Source organism: Physeter macrocephalus, chromosome 11 (assembly GCF_002837175.3).
Source record: "Physeter macrocephalus isolate SW-GA chromosome 11, ASM283717v5, whole genome shotgun sequence".
Classification (NCBI taxonomy): Eukaryota; Metazoa; Chordata; class Mammalia; order Artiodactyla; family Physeteridae; genus Physeter; species Physeter macrocephalus.
Window position 1 is genome coordinate 83,716,906 of NC_041224.1, and position 9,781 is coordinate 83,726,686.

Sequence of the window (9,781 nt, forward strand, 5' to 3'; positions counted from 1 at the left end):
AAGATTTGGTACATATATACAATGGAATATTGCTCAGCCATAAAAAGGAATGAAATTGAGTCATTTGTTGAGACGTGGATGGATCTAGAGACTGTCATACATACTGAAGTAAGTCAGAAAGAGAAAAACAAATATCGTATATTAACGCATGTATGTGGAACTTAGAAAAATGTTACAGATGAACCAGTTTGCAGGGTAGCAGTTGAGACACAGATGTAGAGAAAAAACGTATTGACACCAAGGGGGGGAAACCATGGTGGGGTGGGGATGGTGGTGTGCTGAATTGGGTGATTGGGATTGACATGTATACACTGATGTGTATAAAATTGATTACTAATAAGAATCTACAGTATAAACAAACAAAAACAACTAATACTAAACTTTCAATTATTTGTATGGAAATATGTTAATATAAATGTTTCAGAGATTACATGAAATTTCTAAAAATCTTATATGTTCTGGTATAATGTTATAAGTCATAATTCTAGTTATTACTTTAAAATGTATATCTCAGAAATAACTAAATTTCCTTGTCAATTGCATTGTTATGAACTTTCATCAAATCTTTAACCATGGTCATTTTTAAGTCTTTTGTCATTTACAGGCAGTTCTGGGTGTACTCTGATGCTTTTGCAAAAATGTTCCTATAAAAGGGTTTCATCTTCAAAGAATTCATAGAAAAGACTGACAAGTATAGGTTTCCGGGATCTGACTATACTGCTGAACTGAATGAATAAGCATTTTCAGAACTCTAATGGAAAACTGATTAATTCATAAAAGTGCTAACAAAAGATCAAGATGAAAAAAAATTAATTACATGGGACTGAGTGAACTGATGAGGATGATTATAATTTTTGTGACTTTCTGTCTGAATAAAAAAAAAAATCCCACAAGGACTCAGAGGCAAAAAATATACAAATCAATTTTCACTGCACAGTAAAGGAGCTGTTACAGTGGAGGATTACTGGACTGAATACCAAAATTATGACATAGTATGAGTGTGTTTCGTGTTTGGTAATTGCAATCATTGTTGCTTTTGTTGTGGTCATCCATTTACAATGCTTGGTGTCAGTTTATTTATCTCTTGTAAAAATAAAATGCAGTGTGTGTGTGTGAAAAAAAAAAAACTCAAAAAAAAAAGTGTTTATTTACTGTGGCCAATTTGGGTGTTTCTCCCCTTCCTTCCATTGGGAAAGACAATATAGCATGAAACTTTATAATCGGGGCTGAGGAGAGAGATGCAATAGAGAATCTACACACAGCAGAGACTGCTAGCTCCCTTCCAATGCCTATGCTCCCACCCTTCCATATGAACAGAACCTCAAGCTGTATGTAGGATGCTGGGCCCTTGACTCCAGTACCAGCTTTGCACTGCATATCCTGAGACTTATTTTACACAGGAGAAAAAATGAACTTCTATCTTGTTTTAAACTACTATTATTTGGGGTATCAGTCACACTCCATCAAACTTAATCCTATCTGATATCCCACATAATCCAAATTCAAGAGACCTGATCCCCGAATATGTGATTTGAATTGAATTGAAAAAGTGAGAAGCCCAGTCAACTGAACCAAATGGCGTGTGATTGTAACAGCCATAAAAACTGCCAGTCAGTGGTCTCCTACTCTATGCCTGGCATCTTCTTGAGTTTCAAAATACACTATATTATTTAACCTTGTGAAGTAAGAATTGCTGTTCTCATTTTGTCCAGAAAGGTGAAAGAATGGGCCTGAGGTTACCTTAAACCATTTGTGGTAAAGCCAGGATTCAACTGTAAACTTGTCTGACTCCAAATCTCATAATTCCACATCTTGTTATCAGCTGTTTCAAAGAAATAAAGAATCCAAAGGCACTCACTCATGGTCTTTCAAAAACCACAGACCTTCTCCAAAGCTTTCAAATACCTGCCAGATCCCCAATCATTTCTATAGAATGAGTGAAACAGGTGTGAAGGAATTTAAATATTAATTTTAAATGAATATTGAAATTAATCTTTAAACCATATCAGCCAAAGATTCCCAGTTGTTACTGAAAAAGCAAGTGAAAATGTATGGAGAAATTCACAATTCCACACTCTGCATAGCCTTTAGCATTTATTTTTTCTGTCTGGCTGTAGATTTTTGCAGGACAATAGATAATTGTGCTTGCAGAATAGTTCACCTTCTCCTGATTCCAGTTTTTCACTTGAATTCATACTCTTCTGATTGGAAGAGAATTCTTATTCTTATGGCAACGAGGGATTTGTTCCCTGCCCCCTCCCTTTTAAAAATACAAGCAGATAAACTTTACTTCAGAACTGGAATAAACAGTGGGAACAGGTGACTGTATTTTTAAAACATGTTTTCCTCCACAAATGGTCTCTTACCAACAAGTCAGAAGAAATATTCTTCACAACCTCCCCTCTCCTAGACTTCAATTTTCTTCTGAAGTATTTGTCTTTGGGGAAATTACAAGTTGGGCCAATGCTTTGTTACAGGGGCCTGGGCTTAAGGCTGTCCAGTTACTGGTCCATGCTTTCCTTTGGGAGAGGGTGGAGTAGTCCTTCAAGGTTGGCTGGTCCCTTTGAAGTGTTCTCTGGAACAGATCAGAGTGTCCCAGGGTTGACAGAGGACCATCTCATACATTTTAATAAGAGCCGGCAGAAGCAAGGAGTGTTTGTATAGGTAGAATTGCACCTTTAATGTCTGCCACTTTTTCCAACAGCATAGAGGCCTTAAGCACTGGCATTTCCAAGCATCAGAGGGCTAAGTAGTGTTCTCTGGGGCTGCACCGGCCACCAAATGCCAGGTAGAAAAGGGCCCAGCTGGTGGGAACTTCAAATCACAGCTATGCTCTTAAGCTCACTGTAGCTTCATGGACTTCTGGGATACCCTAGTATAATCACCCACTGCTCCTAGTTAGTATCCGCCTGATATCTAGCTACTGATGGATGTTTGTCCATCCTGCCCTTGCACCCCACCTTGTTCACTCACTGTCAGTCAATGGAATGCATTTCATTGGGTTGTATGTATGTTTTCCTCAGTTCCCTCTTTCAGACAGTATAATGAGGTGGGCTGTAGAGTCAGAGGTACTCACTGTCAGCCTTCAGAAAGTTATGTGGCCTGTGTGAACCTCAGTGCCCTCGCCTCATATGGAGATTCAAAAATACCTACATCTTAGGATAGCTGATGAGCTCATGTGCATGAAGCACCTGACACAGTAGAACCTCACTCTTGTTTTCCTGGCTCTTTTTTAAAAATACTATTTACATTTTTTTAATATTTACTATATCAGTGGTAGTTATCATCGTCATCATCATTGGTCTTATTATTTTCCAATTGGGAATCACAAGCTCTTGTATGATTTCCACAGTCATCAGTGCACTCTACTATCCTAGACTTGAGGGAAGCTTCAGTTTTTCATTAACCTCTTCAGTCCTGGGTTTTTTTAGTTTACCACATTTAGTCACCATTTTTAATTTTTAAAAAAATTTTTATTCATTTTTAAATTTAATTTTATATTTTGGCCACACTGTGCAGCATGTGGGAGCTTAGTTCCCAGACCAGGGATCAAACCCATGCCCCCTGCATTGGAAGCCTAGAGTTTTAACCACTGGACCACCAGGGAAGTCCCTAGTCACCATTTTTTAATGGACCAGGACTCAACGTAGAAATAAAATATTAGTGAGAAGACATATGTTTGGATTCAGAAAGGCCTTTACTTAAATCCCAAGTTCACCGCATGTCTGCTGATGCCAAGAGTGTCAAATGAGTAAGGGACGGGACTCTCTGGCCTTGAGGTCCCTTCCCTGTAAGCTTAAAATAAGAGCACTCTCTTCACAGAATTAATTTAGGAAACAGACCAGGTAAAGTACATGGCAGTGCCTGGTAAGGTGCCTGACATATAAAAGTTAGTTCTTTTTCTCAATCCTACTAACATCACTACCACCATTACTAGGCACCAAATATAATGCTGAGAGGGCACTGCTTTTGGAGCTGTTACAGTTTCTTATTGCTGCAGTATAAACCACCCCAAAACTAAGGTCTTAAAACAACAATAATCATTTATTTTGCTCACAAATCTGCATTTTGGGTAGAGCTGGGAAGGAAGAGCTCCTCTCTGTTCTATGTAATGTCAGCTGGGAGGGGCAGCTTAACTGGAGGCCAGAAGAGCCACTTTCAAGGTGGTGCCCACCTGTGGCTGAAGATTTGGTGCTGGCCCATTGACTGGGAGCTCAACCAGAGCCATGGGCTAGGAACTTGGTTTCTCCTACATGGATCTCTCGATGGACTGCTTAAGGCTTCCTTACAGCAGAGTGGTGAGCTCCAAGGACAAACATTCTAAGAGAATAAGGCAGGAGTGCTGGTATTTTTATAACTCAGCCTTGGAAGTCACATAGTGTCAGGGGTTTCAGACTCTACAGTGGAGACAGTTGCAAAGATCTGCCCAGGTCTAAAGGTGAGGAGACACACACCACCACTCAACAGAAGTGTCTAGGTCATATTTTAAGAAGAGCACATCAGATGAGAAATACCATCACCACTATATCTGCAAAATGCAACCTTCCACAAAAGTATTGCCTGGACTAGTAGTGGTCTGGACTTACTGATGGGCCCACGTGGGAACGCTGTTGCCTTGCCATTGAGCTAAACCCTCAGTCCTTGTGAGGCTGATTGCGTACTGTTTAGGGCCCTATAGTCATAGTACTTATATTCAAAGGCCAATTCTGCCACTTACTTAGCCATGTGACTTTGACTAAATAATTTAATTCCTTGGCTTCTGTCCTTATCTTTAAAATAGGAACAGCAATAGCATGTATATATAACATAGAGCTATTATGCTTCTTTTGGAAAGAAAATTATCCTGGTTCTTGGGAAAACAGTGACAACTTTTCCAAGGGAAATCTAGAAAACAATCAGAAGAAGGAAGGAGGGACCATGCCACATATCCCCAGCTCTTCTTGTGGCAGAATAGAAAAGAATGTGGAGAGTAGAGTCAGACAGACTTGGTGTATATCCTGGCTCTACATTATACCAGCATTGTGACTTTGAGGAAGTACCCCATCATTCTGAACCTCATCTATATAAACGGGCTCAGTGTTATTATGAGCCCTGAATTAAATAGTATGCATGATTATTTCATACCACTCAGATGAGAAATATTTATTGGAGTAAAAAAAGGCATCAAGATAGCTAATAGCAATAATTCGAGTCATAGTGCATTCACAAAAGAGCATCCAGGTTAATGAGAACTTGTGGAACAGAGAGGAGACAGCAAACTTGCAAAATGTCTTGCAGTCTTGAATCGCCAAAAGTAAATTGTCTAAAAGTACATTTGGAGCTGACCAAGTGGGACCGGTTTTTCGGTGGAGTGAACTGGGTGTGCACCTTGGCAACGGAAACTTCCCTCGTCATAAGGATACAAAGAGAAAACCCACCTAAGAAGGAGGCCAATGGAACTGGAGGCACAGAAACAGGTGACAGAGCAAGCTCACCCTTGGGGGGAGATCTGGGAGGGAGGTTGCAAGGCAGATCAAAGACAAATTCATAAGAGACTGGGTTGTGTGAAAAATAATTGTACCAAACTTCTGTGCCCAGGTACTACAGTGTGTTGGAAGAAACAGGTTCACTTTGTGGGAGTCTCTCCTCCTACTTTACCTTCTAACCAAAACTCTCACCTTGATTGAAGTGTGTGGGAGGCGGTGAAAACACTTTGTGTTAGGAAATCTGTGCTTTGAGTGTTGCGACACTGCCTGGGACAGCAGCAGCAATAGCTGCCCCTTGGTTATTAACAAGCAAACCCCCCTCCCCAACACGTACCTCCAACCACCTCTTAGCCCAGAAGTCCCCAACCTTTTTGGCACTAGGGACCGGTTTCGTGGAAGACTGTTTTTCCACGGAAGGAGGGAGCGGGGGACGGTTCAGGCAGTAATGCGAGTGATGGGGAGCTGCAGAGGAAGCTTCCCTTGCTTGCCCGCTGCTCACCTCCTGCTGTGCAGCCCCGGCTCCTAACAGGCCTCTGACCGTGAGGTACCAGGTTGGGGACCCCTGTCTTAGCCAATGGTTAAGTTGTAAAGCGGCCCTTTGGCAGAGAAAAAACTGAAACAACGGACCTCTAAGAACAGTTGCTTTCCCTAGATCATCAAAGACAAAGCAAAAGCAGTTTCTTTCTCAGAAGTATGGTGTGATTTAATTACTTGTGCCGTCTCTGTGGTGTTTTCTACTATGTTTCATTGTGAGCATATGGTGTTCCTCCTGTGTCTTTTGTGGGTTATCTTGGGAACTAACCACCATATGACATTGTTTCCACAGGTAAATCCTTTTCAAGTTCTCAACAACTGAATGGGAAACAAACTTTCAGATCCAGTGAATCTTTTTTAGATTAGAATTGCTTATATCCTACAGTGTATATAACAGGTGAGAGAGTCAGATTGCTTACTTTTCTAGGTTTTTATGGAGATTTTCCAGCATATGCATCTTGCCCCAGCATGTCTCAATATTATGTGCATCTTGCCTCTTCCTCCATCACTACCCACACTCTCCTCTCTACTGGAGTGTCCTTAATATAGGCACTGTAGGGGCTCCACTCGTATGCTCTCAGATCCTTTTGCCATTACTGTGTACCCCTCTTCAGGCTTCAGTGTGCTTTTATCTCCAAAGACCTGCACGTGGGATTCTTCTTCCAATGCCTGTCCTTGGGCTGTGGAGCTCCTTTGCTCAGGAGCACCTAGGGGTTTACATCTTCCTGAGTGATCCTTAGCCAATGATGGATGGGTGGGAAGTGTGAAAGCCAGCTCTCCTGCTTCAGGACAAAGCAGCTCTGCAGTGTAACTTACACTGCAGAGTTCCCCTGAGAGTTGGAGCTGAAGCTACCGTTCATGTAAATTTGCCTGAAATTACACCCTTGTGACTTCTTCCCCTCCCTGTCCTGCTTCCCTGACCAGATCCACTACCAGCTTCTCATAGCAGCACGTCCATACTGTGTTTCGTGCACACAAATCCTCACCTCATGCTTTGCTCCTGGGGACTGGGACCAAGGTATGGGGTATTATCAGGAAAATTCCAAGCATCATATTTTATCCTTCTTTTTTTTTCAGAGTGTATAATTAACAAAGATTGTCTTTCTTTTATTTTTTTAAATATTAGGACTATATTATTATTACACATAAAAAGGAATTATAAATCCTTAAAAGTATCTAATAGAGTCTCAGCAAAGTCTTTTCATGCTTAGATTCCTAAATATCAGAGTCCATACACTGCACACATTACACGAGGTGGATATGTACCTTTTAAGGCTCTTTTCTTAGTGCTAAGTATTTGTTGAAGAAGTCAGATAATTCACCTTAAAGAGTTCCCTATTTTATGATTTGGACCAATTGCATCTTTGTGGTTTAATGTAATGCTTATCCTTTATCATTCCTGTAAACCGGTAGTTAAAAGGTTGATTAACTTGATGTCTTACTTTATTTGCTGACTTTTAGAATAATGACTTGGTATCCCAGCAACACCCAGAGGTAACCAATTAAGGGAGTATTTTTATGAATTTTTACATAATTGATATCTTTTTTCCTTTTTTAAAATTTAATTTATTTTTTTATACAGCAGGTTCTTATTACTTATCCATTTTATATATATTAGTGTATATATGTCAATACTAATCTCCTAATTCATCCCACCACCATGCTCTCCCCGCTGCCACTTTCCACCCTTGGTGTCCATATATTTATTCTCTACATCTGTGTCTCAATTTCTGCCCTGCAATACAGTTCATCTGTACCATTTTTCTAGGTTCCACATATATGCGTTAATTTACAATATTTCTTTTTCTCTTTCTGACTTACTTCACGACGTATGACAGCCTCTAGAACCATCCACATCTCAACAAATGACCCAATTTCGTTGCTTTTTATGGCTGAGCAATAATCCATTGTATATATGTACCAAATCTTCTTTATCCATTTGTCTGTCGATGGGCATTTAGGTTGCTTCCATGACCTGGCTATTGTAAATAGTGCTGCAATGAACATTAGGGTGCATGCGTCTTTTTGAATTATGGTTTTCTCTGGGTATATGCCCAGTAGTGGGATTGCTGGGTCGTATGGTAATTCTATTTTTAGTTTTTTAAGGAACCTCCATACTGTTCTCCAAAGTGGCTGTATCAATTTACATTCCCACAAACAGTGCAAGAGGGTTCCCTTTTCTCCACATCCTCTTCAACATTTATTGTTTGTAGATTTTCTGATGATGCCCATTCTAACTGGTGTGAGGTGATACCGCATGATAGTTTTGATTTGCAATTCTCTAATAATTAGTGATGTTGAGAAGCTTTTCATGTGCATCTTGGCCATCTGTATGTCTTCTTTGGAAATATGTCTATTTAGGTCTTCTGCCCATTTTTGGATTAGGTTGTTTGTTTCTTTAATATTGAGCTGCATGAGCTCTTTATATATTTTGGAGATTAATCCTTTGTCTGTTGATTAGTAGGCATATTTTCCACATTCTGAGCATCATCTTTTCATCTTGTTTAGGGTTTCCTTTGCTGTGCAAAAGCTTTTAAGTTTCATTAGGTCCCATTAGTTTATTTTTGTTTTTATTTCCATTACTCTAGGAGGTGGATCAAAAAAGATCTTGCTGTGATTTATGTCAAAGAGTGTTCTTCCTATGTTTTCCTCTAAGAGTTTTATGGTGTCCGGTCTTACATTTAGGTCTCTAATCCATCTTGATTAGATACCTCCATAACACCAATCCATCCATTAGTGTTAGGGAGTGTTCTAATTTCATTCTTTTACACGCAGCTATCCACTTTTCCCAGCATCACTTATTGAAGAGACTCTCTTTTCTCCATTGTATGTCCTTGCCTCTTTTGTCATAGATTAGTTGACCAAAGGTGCATGGGTTTATCTCTGGGCTTTCTATCTTGTTCCATTGATCTATGTTTCTGTTTTTGTGCCAGTACCGTATTGTCTTGATTACTGTAGCTTTGTAGTATAGTCTGAAGTCAGGGAGTCTCATTCCTCCAGCTCCATTTTTTCCCTCAAGACTGCTTTGGCTTTCGGGGTCTTTTGTGTCTCCATACAAATTTTAAGATTTTTTGTTCTAGTTCCATAAAAAATGCCATCGGTAATTTGATAGGGATTGCATTGAATCTATAGATTGCTTTGGGTAGTATAGTCATTTTCACAATATTGATTCTTCCAATCTAAGAACATGATATATCTCTCCATCTGTTGGTATCATCTTTACTAGATTGTCTATGTATAGTATCATGTCATCTGCAAATAGTGACAATTTTACTTCTTCTTTTTCAATTTGTATTCCTTTTATTTCTTTTTCTTCTCTGATTACCGTGGCTAGGACTTCCAAAACTACGTTGAATAATAGCAGGGAGAGTGGACATCCTTGTCTCATTCCTGATCTTAGAGAAAATGCTTTCACCTTATCACCACTGAGAATGACATCTGCTGTTTCCATTTTAATTTTCTGTTTGGATGATCTGTCCATTGGTGTAAGTGAGGTGTTAAAGTCCCCCACTATTTTTGTGCTACTGTCGATTTCCTTTTTTACAGCTGTTAGCAGTTGCCTTATGTATTGAGGTGCTCCCACGTTGGGTGCATATATATTTATAATTGTTATATCTTCTTGTATTGATCCCTTGATCATTATGTAGTGTCCTTCCTTGTCTCTTGTAACATTCTTTATTTTCAAGTCTATTTTATCTGAAATGAGTATTGCTACTCCAGCTTTCTTTTGATTTCCATTTTCATGGAATATCTTTTTCCATCCCCTCACTTTCAGTCTGTAT